Below are 12187 nucleotides of genomic sequence, written 5' to 3'. Positions count from 1 at the left end.
TATACTTTTTAAAAAACTTTAATGGTATTCTTAATCAAACATAAAATAATCATATTCAAATTTTATTAGGTCCTTCAACTTTATTAAAAAAAATAATAAAAAATTTAAAATTTAAAATGTTTTCATCATTTTTTTCCTTTAAAACAACATAAAAATATTGGAGGAAAATTCTCTTTTGACTTCTATTCCCTTCATTATAAAAATTGTTTGTGGCCAATGTTTTCTCATATTTGAAGTAAAATATCTCTAATTCTCTTATTAACATAGCAAATATATTCAAAATTTGTCCTTCAAATTACAATCTCCATTTTCAAACCAAGATGATTAATAAGCTAAAAAAATTAAGTAATATACAAAAAAAAAAAAAAAAAAAAAATCCCAGTATTAGATCATCTATTTCTCCTACATGTTAGAAGTTTTCAATTTAAGTCGTTACATAATAAAGAATGATAGTCAATCAAAATTAGTCGCATAATAAAAACAATCTCGTCTATTCATATATTATTATCTTAAGTTTCATTTACTTATATTAAAATCTTATTTACTTGAATTTAAATGAATTAATTGATTAAAATGGATGAAATAATCATCATATTTGTGAATTTAATATCTTCCATGTTTTTTTTTAAAACAACTTATTTTTTACATAAATACCCTTAATTATTTCAAGTATTTACATATAAGTTTTAAAAGAAATAGTTATTTTTATAAAAAGAAAAAAAGGGTATTATTATCAAAATGTAATAATAAAAAAAAGGACATTATTTAAATATGATTTCTTTATATTTGGGTCTCATTTTTTTTTCAATGTTATTTTCATATCTTTAATATTTAAGGTTTGTTGGTCCAAATTTGACCATATATATATATATAACTTATAATATTTTTCTTTCTATTTAAATTAAAACGTGTCCTCATATTGACTAGTATATCCTATCATTATTATTTGAAGCACATCATCTCTATTTCTTTAACATGCCCACTCTAATTCTACAAAAATACACCCGACTCTTCATCTTGAAATTAAAACTTTTCTATTTCCAATCTCAATATCAAAAGTTAATGTTTCGCCTAATACCATAAATATGCCCCTTTTTGCATTTTGAATTAAAATCTCCCTCTTTTGATATTTTGAAAGAGTCAATTTTTTTTTTTTTTTAATGCATTGTCAAATTGAAAAGAGATCTAATTTCAGATAATGAAGATATAGAGATTTTTGTATGGCACAAATTTCAGTAGTGGTCATGGTGAGAGGTAGAGGGAGATTTTGACTACTATGAGTTATGAATTATTGATTGACTCCTTGGGCATGAAGTATGAATAATATTATTCATTGACTCTTTGTTATATTATTTCCTACAAATCCCAAAGAAGTAGATTTCTACTTAGACAAACATTCTTCATCTTTTCTAAAGTCTTGCTAGATGGTTTTTTTTTTTATATTAAGTCTTATTTTAATATTATGTTTACATAAGAAATTTTTTATAAAAAATATTGAAATTCAAAGTTTGAATTATAGTTCTATTCTACATCAACTTTTATTAAGATTTCAAACATATATAAATGTATTCATGCTAACAATAGTATTAAGATTATATCTGATTATTTTAATAGACAAAAATCTCTTCTAACGGTGTGTTATATTTGGTTCTTGAAAAGTAACAAAAAAAAATAATTTTCTAATACTTGATTGTTTCATTAAAAAAAAAACAAAAAACAAAAAACCAATAGATAAAACAAGATTTCAAAAAGAAAAAAAGAAAAATACTCAAAAGATTTCTGCCCTTATTTTTCTTATATAAGAATAAATAAATAAAAATTTAAAGAAAACACATTCTTTAATGATTTAGGACATGTTTGATAATTATTTTAAAAAATAGTTTTCTATTTTTTAAAACAAAAAAAATTAGAAAACAGATTTGACAATCAGAAAATATCCTATTTTTAAATAATATTTTTTAATTATTTTTAGTTGTTTTCATTTTTTTTAAAGTTGTTTAAAAAAATAACCATACATGATAAAATTATTTATAAAATATATATTTAAAATATTAAAAATAAATTAAAAACATTTCAGACTCTCGAACAAACTTTGGTTTTACAAAACATTAAAAACCAATCTTTAAAAACTATTTTTCAGAACCGTTTTTAAAAATAATTACCAAACAAGACTTTAATTTTCTTTCTTAAGTTTTTTCATAAACATCTAGATAAGAGAAACACATTTTATTTCCTTATATTTTTTTCTTCAATTTTTTCTGAATCGAACTAATCTTTAAAGCTGATTCATAAATTGTTTTTGAAAACTATTTTTTGTTTTGTAGTATAAAAACCAAGTTTCTATTTTAAAAAATATATTTGAATATTTTGAGAATTTATTCTAAAATAAGTTATTTTTATTGAATTATTTTTAGTTTTTTTTATAAAATGTTTTAAGTAATTAACAAAAAGCATGAAAAATACTTTAAAGACTTTTATATTATAAAAAGTTATATAATGCCTTTACAAAAAATAATTTGAAAAAACTATTTTTCTTATTTAAATTCTCAAATAAAATTCTATTCTTAATAACCTTTTGGAAACATACCTAAAATCATGTTTTTCTTTGGCAAACAAGCCTACAATCTTGGTGCAAGGTCCCTTGGAGCAAAAAGCCATAGAAGTAGGTGATAATTGGCGTGAAAATTTGTTCATAATACATAGTGACATTGAGTTAAAAATTCCAGGAAAAACCACCAACATATGTATTGACTAAGTCTAATATTCTAAAATGCCACCTTCATCACATCACATGTAACTCATTTTTCAAAATGAACTTAATAATTAAGATTTTGTTTAAAAATAATAGTAACTCTTAAAAATATAAGAATTTTTAATGATTTATAAAAAGATAATGGCTTCTAAAAATTATTTTAAGTTCATCAAATATTTTATATAGAAGTTATTATTCTTTTTTGTTTTCTAAAGAAAAAATATATATATTCAAACCAATCCCAAGCCACTAAAAAAGCAGACAAAAAAAAGAAACTTATGAAAATGGAGTCAATTAATTAATCAATATATATATATATATATATAACGTAACATCTTGAATGAATGATTTTTAAAAATTATAATATAAGAATTAAATAATATTGTCAATACATAAAATGATCTAACAAAATATATATATTGATCTATTGATATCAATCAACATAATTAAAATAAACTTGTTATTAATAGTTTTAATTTAATTATATCGACGGATATCAATAGGTTACTTTTAGGTGAATAGAAAAAACCAAATATTTTGACTCGGATTTGATTTTTAAATCCTCTAAATTCACTTTTGTAATAACAATTTATCACAATTAATTTGTTTGATAAAATAAATAAAAATTTATTTTCAAAGAATATGATTCACTTTAAGTTATTTATTATATCTTCAAATAATTTTATTTTATTGTTTATTGACATTTTTCTTCCTTTTTTATTGTTTACTATATTAAATGTGTTTTCTAAATGAAAAAATTATTTCATTGTCTTAGAAAAATATTAGTTTGATTCCATTGCGATGAACTGGTTTGAAATAAAATGTCTTTCTGTTTGACTTGAAATAATTAATGCATAAAAAATAATTAAAAAAAAAAGTCCTTTAGAAACTATTCCCTTGAGGTATAATCATTCGATGGAGGATTTTGATGGATCATGGGTTTGGTGACACCTTGGGTTTAGTCTCCTCAGCACACTTGGATGATCTCGGATACCTACCTCCCTTATATTACATACCCAGACATTCCACTCTCGATACCTTCATGCTTATATCTATCCTATTAGAGTTTGACCGATATTTTCCTTCTTTTGGCTCATACACTTCACTATGACACATGACCTCACACCTTACTCTCTGGATTAGGGAAGGATGTAGACCAGTTCTTGACTTCCCTAGTCGAGCTTTCATGTACCTTTTAGACTTTGAGTTCAACATTTTCCATGATAGCAGGGCTTGACAGATTACTATTTTTTTTTTTAGTGACAATGCTTTCATTTTGACAGTTAACATGTTGAGTTTTAACTTGCTTGCATTTTGCATTTTGTGTATTAGTCATCATTATTTTTTTGTCCACCAGTCCGTTTTGTTTGTCAGCATGATATCCCGATACATGGTCATGTTTGACATTCCCATCTGAGGTTGGACATCTTCATTACATGGTTGACGAGCATATCCCAAAGTACAACAGTTCTTGTGACATTCCACATTTCAATCTTTTCACCAGCACATACTGGGGCATACCCCCCTTGTTTGAGTTCATTAGACCTTCAGCAAGTTTTATTACCTTTAGACATAGTTGTCGACCCTTACGAGGCTCATACTGGGGCATACCCCCTTCTTTGAGATCACCAGATCTTTAGTAGACTTTATTGCATTTTGATCTAGTTGTCGATTCTTATATGTTGTCATACTGGGGAATATCCTCTTCTATGTCAAGTATGTTTGCATCGCTATCTCCAATATCCTTTGGTTTTGAGTCATTTGGTCGGATCATCATCATGTCAGTTCAGTCTTATCTTTAGCATAGACCACACCTTATATGATTGGTCACATCTTTGTATTTTCCTTGGTTTTAGATGATTTCGATCATGGTGACCACGTCCTATCTATTTTAGGTGATTTCAGTCATTGAGATTGCGTCCCGTCTTTCCTTCTGTTTTAGGTTATTTCGGTCATGGTGAACGCATCCCGTTCTTTCCTATAGTTTGGTGATTCCGATCATTACGACCGCATCTCATTCATTCCCATATGTTTTAAGTGATTTCAGTCATGGCTACCGCGTCCCGTCTGTTTTAGGTGATTTCGGTCATTACGACCGTGTCTTGTTCTTTTCTTCAATCTGGTGATTTCGATCATGGCGATCGTGTCCCGTTCATTCCTTTAGTTTGGTGATTTCGGTCATGACAACCGTGTCCCGTATGTTTTAGGTGATTTCGGTCATGACGACCGCATCCAGTCTGTTTAAGGTGATTTCAATCATAACGACTATGTCCCATCTATTTTAGGTGATTTCGGTCATGACGACCGCATCCTTCTGTTTTAAATGATTTCGGTCTCGACGACAACATCTCATATGTTTTACGTGATTTCGGTCATTGCGACAATGTCTCATCTATTTTAGGCGATTTCGGTCATTGCGACTGCGTCCCATATGTTTTAGGTGATTTCGGTTATTACGACCGCGTCCCATCTATTTTAGGTGATTTCGGTCATGGCGACCGCGTCCCGTCCTTCATATGTTTCAGGTGATTTCGGTCATTGAGACCGCGTCCCATCTGTTTTAGGTGATTTCAGTCATGACGACCGCATCCCGTCCTTCATATGTTTTAGGTTATTTATGTCATTGCGATCACGTCCTATCTATTTTAGGTGATTTCAGTCATGGCGACCGCATCCCATCCTTCCCATCTATTTTAAGTGATTTCGGTCATGGCGACTGCGTCTCATCTATTTTAGGAGATTTCGGTCATTGCGACCGCGTCCCATCTGTTTTAGGTGATTTCGGTCATGGCAACCGCGTCCCATCCTTCGTATATTTCAGGTGATTTCGATCATTGCGACCGTGTCCCATATGTTTCAGGTGATTTCGGTCACGGTGACTGTATCCTGTCCTTCGTATGTTTAAGGTGATTTTGTCATTGTGACCACGTCTCATCTGTTTTAGGTGATTTCGGTCGTGGTGACCACATCCCATCCTTCGTATGTTTCAAGTGATTTCGGTCATTACAACTGCATCCCATCTGTTTTAGGTGATTTCGGTCATGGCGACCACGTCCCGTCATTCATATATTTCAGGTGATTTCTGTCATTGTGACCGCATCCCATCTGTTTTAGGTGATTTCAGTCATGGCGACCGCGTCCTATCCTTCTCATCTATTTTAGGTGATTTTGGTCATGGTGATCGCGTCTCATATGTTTCAAGTGATTTCGGTCATTGTAACCTCATCCCATCTGTTTTAAGTTATTTCGGTCATGGCAACCGTGTCCCGTCCTTTGTATGTTTTAGGTGATTTAAGTCATTGTGATCATGTCCCATATGTTTTAAGTGATTTCGGTCATGGTGACCGCGTCCCATTCTTTCCATCTGTTTTAGGTGATTTCAGTTATTGCGGTTGTATCCCATTCCTTTCTTCAGTCATGACAACTGCGTCCCATATGTTTTTTATGATTTCAGTCTTTGCAACCGTGTCCCGTTCTTTCCTTTAGTTTGGTGATTTCGGTCATGACGACCGCGTCTCGTCTGTTTTAGGTGATTTCAGTCATTGTGACCACGTCCCATCCATTTTCCTTATTTTAGTGATTCCGATCATTACAATCGTATTCCATCCATTCCTTTAGATTTAGGTGACTCCAGTCTTTGCACACCTTGTCCTCACAACTTCATATTTCATCATACTTCGTACAGTACACGTATGGTTTTTCCCTTTGTATGCATTTGTTCCTGTGCTCTTTGGTGGTTCGACCACTATTCGACTTCAACATCGATTTTCGAGCCACTTTTGGAGACTTTTGGGAGGAAGTCTAGATCCATGGTGTAACTTTAGAGGCACCTTAGGAGTTTCCGTTCTTGCTCTTTTTGTTGGGTTTTAGAGTCTGTTTGTTCTTGTTTTGGTTTAAGAGAGCCTGTGTCATATTGAGACAAATTTAGTAGTCTTTCTTTTTCTTCAGCAGAGCCCACTTCGTTTCGCTTGTGTATACACTCACTTTACTCATGGACTCTACCGAAGATGCCCATATTTGTAGATCACAAAATTTGTCATAATTTTATTTTTACATTAATTTTTAGTCCAATTTTACTCTTAAAATTAAATCCCGATTACATCTTAATTGTTTGGCTCACTTATACCCTTTAATTCTTAGTTTTTATTATTTTATTTTTATTTTTATTATTGTTATATTATATTATATTTATTTTTTCTTTTCTCTTTCTTTTCCCCTCTCTCGTCCTCTTTTTCCTTATCCTACCCACTCCACCTACTTCCCTTACCCATTCCCTTCTTCTACACGTCTAAACCACTCTTCATACTCCCCTTGAACTTCCCTCTTTTGATCTTTTTTTTCTTTTACTCTCATCTCTTCATTCCCCCCCTAGGATTTCTCTCTCTATTCTTCCTCTTCTGGCTGCCCCCCGACACCCACACACACGATCGAGAACCCAGATGCTTCTTCCACTCTCCTCTTGATTTTTCTTTTGCTTTTTTTTTTTTTTGGTTCTTTTTCTTTTTCACTTCCTCTTCTTCTTCCTACCGACCATTGCCACTTTCAGAGACATCATCCACACCCACACGACCCCCATTCTCTCCCTCCTCTTATTCCATTTTTTTTTTACTCTTTCTTTTATTTTATTTCAATTTTTTTCCTCAAAAGCCCGTCAACCTTTCATGTCGGCCGTCACCATCTCCACTACCGGCGACATGACGCCGACACCATTTCCAATGACCACCCCTTCCACCTATCTCTCACCTCACCACTCTCTCCCATTCTGTTATATTTTTATTTTATTTCTTTTATTTTATTTTTTTCCATCTCAACACATTGCCACCCAAAACACACTGCCTCTTCTTCTAAGGTATTCAAAAATTATGTAAGATTATTTTGTGTTTTTCTGAGTTATTCAAAAATTATGTAAGATTATTTTGTGTTTTTTTATTTTAAATTTAATGTAATCTTATTTTATTTTAATTTTCTTTGATTTCAATAATATTTGTTTATGAGATTTGGATTGATGAATTAATCTGAAATTTGAGCTTTGGTAGATTACATTAAATTTGGTCTATTTTTGTTTTTACATAGGTCCATTCTGCAATTCTGTTGGTTGAGTACGGATTTATGACACGTAGAACACAAAATTTCATGGAAGAAAGTGAGACTCGAAAAGTTGTAGGAAGACATTGAACTTGTTGTAAGCTTGTTTGAATACATGTTTTATTTCCCACTATTATTTGATTTTATTTTTATTTGGTTTCTGTAAATATGTTTGTATATATTTATTGAGTACGTACAGAATTGGATATTGAACAAACCAAAAATTTTATTTAAATTAGAGGAATAATTCAATAAATATTTTTTAATAAAACAATAATTTTAAAATATTCTTCTTAATAAAAGAAAGTTTTTTTATTAATAAAAAAATCAGAAAAATGTTTTTAGAAAAATCCAATTTTTTTTTTTTTTGTTTTTAATAGAATTTAAAAAATTGTTTTTAATAACAAAGGTTCAAAATTTTCTTTCTTTAATAAAAATTGTCCAAAAATTGTTTAGTAAATAAAGTTGTCCCAAAAATTAATTTTTAATAAAATTGTCCAAATTTTTTTTTTAAAAATGAATTTTTTTCCTTAATTAAATGGGATTAAAAGTATTTTTTTTTTAAATAGAGGATTTAATTTTTTTTCTTTTTAATTAAAAATTCTTTGCAAATAAAGTTATGTCTTTTTAAATAATTTGTATAAATCACTTTTTTTAAATGAAAACAAATTGTAAATTTTTTTGTAAAAATAATTTTTGTTGCCAAATTGAAATTTTGTAATAAATTCTTTTGATATGATAAGTGTAAATAACTTTTTTGAAAATTAAATACAAATGAAATTGAATCAAATCACTTGAAGAAAATATTTTGTAAATAAATAAACTGAAATCACTCATTCAAAATTGTTTTTAATAAAATCCTTTGAAATTTTCAGAAAATTAATTTTTTCAAATATTTTTTTTAATTAGTTCAATAAATCATTTTGCATAATTCTTTTATTATTTATTTTGTGTATTTTTGTAATTAGATTTCATCATTATTTTTGTGTATATTGATTTTCACCATGACTTGTACATACTCATTTGCATAATTATTTTTTTTGGTATACATAATTAATTAATTAATTTTCACAATTCTCTTAACTCGTTTAGTAAAGGTTGTACGTATACAGGTTTAGAGGGGTGTTACGGCTCAACACCATACCTTCCAAATAGGTAACCTGACCACCGAATCTAAATTCTGTTTTTTCAGACATGTCTTTTCCAAATAAGGAGTCATACAAGTTTTTTTTCTTATTTGGTTTTCCCTTTAAAAAAAAAATAATAATAAGTGACGACTCTTGTTTTTTTGGCTTTTTGCTTAAAACAATTTAGGTTTAGAATTTAGGTTGTTTGTTTTTCTACTTTTTCATGACTTATTATAAACTTTTTACTAAATAGAAAAAGCCAAAATATGTAGCTTTTTCTAAATAGAAAAAATAACATAATGGTTTTTTTTTTTACTTTTTAATACTTAATAAAAATAAAATACTACAAAAACAAACAACCTAATATTTAATACTATTAAGCATTAAGGTTCTATTTAGAATTAAGTGAAAAAACAAACACCACTTTATAAGTCTTTTTCTAAAAATCAATTTTTTATAAATAAAGAAAAAGCGAGTCTCGTCATTCGAGTGAGGATGCATGTGGAAAACACGGGTCCACCGTAACATCCCGAATGAATGATTTTTAAAAATTATAATATAAGAATTATATAAAATTGTCAATACATAAAATGTTCTAATAAAATATATATATTGATCTATTGATATCAATCAACATAATTAAAATAAATTTGTTATTAATAGTTTCAATTTAATTATATTAACGGATATCAACAGGTTACTTTTAGGTAAATAAAAAAACCAAATATTTTGACTCGGATTTGATTTTTAAATCCTCTAAATTCACTTTTGTAATAACAATTTATCATAATTAATTTATTTGATAAAATAAACAAAAATTTATTTTCAAAGAATATGACTCACTTTAAGTTATTTATTATATCTTCAAATAATTTTATTTCATTGTTTATTGACACTTTTCTTCCTTTTTTATTGTTTATTATATTAAATGTGTTTTCTAAATAAAAATATTAGTTTGATTCCATTGCGATGAACTGGTCTGAAATAAAATGTCTCTCTCTTTGACTTGCAATAATTAACGCATAAAAAATAATTAAAAAAAAAAAGTCCTTTAGGAACTATTCCCTTGTCTCACCTGCCTAAAGCATCCTACGTACACTAAAATTTTCTCTCATTAATCAAATCAAAGTTCAAGATGAAACAACTCATTTGTCATGATTAATGTGCCCAACTTCTTTGTCCACGCCAACCTCTTTCTCCTCAAGCATGATTAATATTGACAAAAATTAATTAAACATGTTTCATACAAAAATCTCTATCTATTTGGCAATACTAATTTACCACTAATTGGTGTTTAAATTTTTTTAAAAAAATACTTTTGATAAACATTCGTGCAGAAATTTTTTTTTTGAAAACTTGCTTCGTAAAAAAGTTATTTTCAAAAACAAATATATGTCAGAAAGAATATTTAAAAGACTTTTACATTGTATATAAGTATATAATAAATTTATAAAAAATGAATGAAAAAACTATTATGAAATTTTTTTTCGATAATGACTTACTCTTCATTGAAGATTTAAGTTTGTTATTCACTGAACTGAAAAGTCACAAGTAAATTTAAAAAAAATAAGTAAATGGAAGTTAGTAAGGTAGAATTAAATTGAAAGTTTTAATTGAGTTAAAACATCTTAATTAATTTTTTTAAATTAAATTGAAAATTTAAAAAGAAAAATATTTTCAAATAATAAAAGTATTTTGGAAAAGAATTTTAAATTGGGGATTTAAATATGAAAATTTTCCAAACCTTTTAAAACTCTTAAATTTATAAATTATTTTTAGTAAAATAAGATTTTTAAATTGATTCCAATTCCACTAGTTTTTTTTTCTTCTATATATATCCCACCTAAATCTGGTTTTTGGGAAAGAAACTCAATCTAACTTGCTCTACCATTCCCAATATCTTTTAGAGATTATTACATCGTAGATATGGATTAAATTGTAGGTTGTGGAAAGTAAGTTTATAGGGTAAAACAAACGGGTAATTCTATATGACTCATGGTTTTTTATCTCCACAAAATTCTTGTGTCATTGCTTATTTGTTTATTTTGCAACTTAAAATTTGATAAAATATTCAACTCTATTTAATTTTTTTTTATAGACCTATTCACCTCATTTGTTGTTACCCTATTGGACATTAGTTTGTAAAAAACTATCATATATATACATGGGTTCTCAATCTCGTTTTATTCTTAAAAACAATAAAAAGTGATTCCTAAGAACAAATTTGAAAAGCAATTTTGTAATATATGTTTGAAAACGTGTAGGATTGATATATATAAAATTAATTCAAAAAAATTCTCAAACACACAAGTTCTTGTCTAGAAGATCTTTATTTAAGCATCAAACTTTGAACATATTTGTTGTGTTAGGTGAGACATTACTTTTAAGTTTACTAGTCAAGTAAGACAAAAATAAAAAGTATTTAAATTAAACAACTGATTTTTTTAATATATTTGTTGTATCAGAAAAAAATAGAATCTTTTGACTATAATCCATTATTGATTAACTTTTAGGTAGATTAGTCACGCCAAGTCATAGAGAAAGAGATCTAAACCTACTAATGGAATATACAAGATTCTTTACTATAAAAAAAATCTATCATTTCCAATTGGTAATATATTAGACTTTTGATATGTATCATAAATGTATAGTAAAATATGTGCCGTCAGGTCTCGATCATTAAATGGAGATATAAACGTTGATCAAAGTATAAGATACAAAACAATAGGAGTAAAGATAGAAAACGATAAAACCCTATTATATATATAATCACATAATCAGACCCTTCTTTTATATATTATTTTTATTTTATGATAATAATGATGAAATAAAAAACAAAAAAGCAAATTAAAAACCAAGGGTCAAACAAGAAATGCTACATAAATCCCTTTAACCCTTCCACTCCATGAAATTCACTTATGGCAAGATGGAAAATTTTCATTTGGTAGAAATGTAGAGACATGGTTGCAATCTTGGGGAAGAAGCAATGGGAAGATGTCATCATTAGAGTAGAAATTGATAATAGTGAAATTGAATTCAAAGTTCAAAGTTCAAAGGACAAGACCGCCCACGTTTCTATTGACTCATTCTCATATTCCGAAATGTCACTCTCAAGCCCACATGTTCTCTTGCTTAACTGATAGGAAGCATGTTTTGACTGTCTTCCTCGTCATCCAAACCGCTACCCCTTTTCATATTCCTTCGGGTATTGTGACTTGGGCTT

This window comes from Vitis riparia, chromosome 3 (assembly GCF_004353265.1).
Source record: "Vitis riparia cultivar Riparia Gloire de Montpellier isolate 1030 chromosome 3, EGFV_Vit.rip_1.0, whole genome shotgun sequence".
NCBI lineage: Eukaryota > Viridiplantae > Streptophyta > Magnoliopsida > Vitales > Vitaceae > Vitis > Vitis riparia.
The sequence above is the reverse complement of the archived record's forward strand: the minus strand, read 5'-3'. Positions refer to the sequence as shown.